Genomic DNA, 3,232 nt, shown 5'->3' with positions numbered 1-3,232 from the left:
CAACGGACCAAAAGACGGTGTCGTAGCACCCTGGCAGATTCTGGATGCTAATTTGTTTTGACAATTCCTATTGATTCCGAAGGTCTTTTGACATGAAACCACTTGAGTTGGCTTCCTTATCAAATTAGCTTTCCAACCATATGTGGATCATCGAAAATGGAGTCCGGATGTGTTCTGGGTGACCAGTTTAAGGCAGACTGGTCCTAGAACCCGAGATGGGCTCCAACTTCAGTTGGACTAGGCTTCCACCATGAAAAAGATGAATTGGACGCCCATGCTAGACCTCCTCCTCTCCTTGGCTTGTATGCAACGAAGTAGTGATGTCCTCATCACCCATAGTTATATGCATGGGGTGTCATGTCCTCATTACAGATTGGGTGATGCCCATGCAAGAAGAGCTAAACAACTTTGAAAGAAACCAGGTGTGGACTTTGGTGGAATGACCCAATACCAATGTCATTATCACCAAGTAGGTCTTCCGCAACAAGCAAGATGAGAATGGAGTTGTGACAAGGAACAAGGCAAGGTTGGTTGCTCAAGGTTTCACTCAAGTAGAGGGCTTGGACTTTGAAGAAACATATGGACTGGTGGCAAGACTTGAAGCAATTCGAATGCTTCTAGCCTATGCCGCTCATCACAACTTCAAGCTATATCAAATGGATGTGAAGAGTGCATTTCTCAACAGCCCTATTCAAGAACTTGTCTATGTTGAGCAACCACCGGGCTTTGAAGATCACAAGTTTCCCAACCATGTCTACAAACTCCAAAAGGCGCTCTATGGGCTTAAGCAAGCACTAAGAGCATGGTATGAATGCTTGGAATTCTTGCTTAAACAAGGCTTTGAAATAGACAAAGCCGATCCTACCCTTTTCACTCACAAAGTTGGCAAATATATATTTGTGTGCCAAATATATGTCAATGACATAGTATTTGGTAGTACTAATCATTTTTTGTGAGGAATTTACTAGGATCATGACCAAGAGATTTGAGATGTCCATGATGGGTGAATTGAAGTTCTTCCTTGGATTTTAAATCAAGCAAGTGAAGGATGGAACTTTTATTAGCCAAATGAAGTACACCCATGATATGCTCAAGAAGTTTGACATGGTGATTGCCAAGCCTATCAAAACTCCCATGCCAACCAATGGACATATAGATCTCAATGATGAAGGGAAATCCATGGATACTAAGGTATATAGCTCCATGATCGGTTCTCTACTTTATTTGTACGCATCTAGGCCCGATATTATGCTTAGTGTGTGCATGTGTGCTCGATTTCAAGCTAACCCAAAAGAGTTTCACTTAGTGGCTGTTAAGAGAATCTTGAAATATTTAGTACACACTCATAACCTTGCCTTGTGGTATCCTAAGGGCTTTAGGTTTGATCTACTTGGGTATTTGGATTCCAATTACGCCAGTTGGAAAGTAGATAAAAAAGTACTTTAGGGACATGTCAATTCCTTGGATGGTCCCTAGTGTCTTGGAGTTCTAAAAAGCAAAATTGTGTAGCCCTTTCCACCACCGAGGCTGAGTATGTTGCAGCCGGTGCATGCTGTGCTCAACTACTTCGGATGAGGCAAACCCTTCAAGATTTTGGATGTCACTTCACAAAAATCCCACTCTTGTGTGACAATGAAAGTGCCATAAAGTTAGCCAACAATCCCATAAGCCACTCAAGAACTAAGCACATAGACATCCGACATTATTTCTTGAGAGACCACAAAGCCAAAGAAGATATCAAAATTCACCATGTGAGCACCAAAAAGCATCTAGCCGAGTCACCAAGCCTCTTGATGAGTCAAGGTTTTGTGCTTTGCGTAGTGAGCTAAATATACTTGATTCTTGTAACATGGTTTGAAATTTGGCATGCCTCTGATTGATCAACTAGTATCTAGGCAAAAGCGTTGCAAAATTTTATATTGTGCTTCAAAATGGTTTAGAAAAGGCAACCTTTGTATCATGATCATGGTCTGTATTGTTTATTTATTGCTGGTCATGATATATAAGTGATATGTGTCCATATCCTATGTAGTGTGAGTCTCTTAGATAGTAGCTAACTCCCACTATTTTGGAGAGTGTGGCAGTGCAGTGCCTTGCGTGCGGCAGTGCCTCTCTATGGCAGTGCCAGTCTAGGTGTGTGGCAGTGCCGCACTTTGAATCTCTATTAAGATTTGGCCCACAATGGTTTTACTATGGAGACCATCTACCTTATCTCTTTACCTAGGCCCACAATAACTCCCTCTCTCCCTCATTCTCACTTGATGCCGATGCCTGCACCTTCTCTTCCTCTCATGCTCGTGCATCGCCATCGCCTAGCTGCGTGCTACCGGTCTTTGGCAGTGCTATGGTGGTTGCCGGTCATCTTCCAATGCCACCGATGACTGTTGTTGCTCTTAGCCTGAGCAGTTGCTCTTCTTCCCTCTCCAATCCTCATTTGAGAAGGTATAGCCCTAATCCAACTCGATCTATGCAATGCGAGGTTATTATGTTGATGGACAAATTATTAGTGGTAGTATAAAAGAGTCAGAGGGAGATTTGATGGACAAATTGAATCAATATGTTGATTCATTGGTGGGGGGTGCATAGCAAGTGTGTCAGTGTCGCACTTAGGTGTGTCAGTGCCGCACCCTGTAGCTTGAATCTGCACCTGGTTATGACTTTTCACTAAGATGACTCAATGCAATGATTAGATTTGCTCACCACATGCTCTCTCCCACTCAAATTGCTGCTGCTACTCCCATTCATTGCATGACCTCTTGTGTTTTATCTTAAACTATGAGCTTTGAGATCATGTGGTGATGTGGGAAAACATTTGAAGAATGGATTAGGTAAGAAAGAAGAATTAGGTCATCAGCTCGTGGAGGTGCTGAATGCCATAGTGCTGCTCTTAGGGTGCAGCAGTGCCACACTGCTTGAGCAACACTGCCCAAGTGGTCTCCCAAGTTCATGATCTAAATCCTTTTTCTTATCAAGACTGTTCTATAGGTATTTTTCTGCCTCCCATTCATATAGTTTCTTATCTAGTTTCATTACAATGCATAGATGGAGCATGAAGATGATGACCATGGAGCAAAGAGGTGGTTGAGTCAAGAGACATGGATCCCCCTCACTATGGTCTTGGAAGATCAGCAACAGCTAGTAGTGGTGTAGCTCTGAGGGGTCATGGTGATAGGGGGAGGTGTAAGTAGTACTTTGAAGATGAGGAAAGGTTGGAGATGACTAGCCGCACCAC

Source organism: Miscanthus floridulus, chromosome 15 (assembly GCF_019320115.1).
Source record: "Miscanthus floridulus cultivar M001 chromosome 15, ASM1932011v1, whole genome shotgun sequence".
Classification (NCBI taxonomy): Eukaryota; Viridiplantae; Streptophyta; class Magnoliopsida; order Poales; family Poaceae; genus Miscanthus; species Miscanthus floridulus.
The sequence above is the reverse complement of the archived record's forward strand: the minus strand, read 5'-3'. Positions refer to the sequence as shown.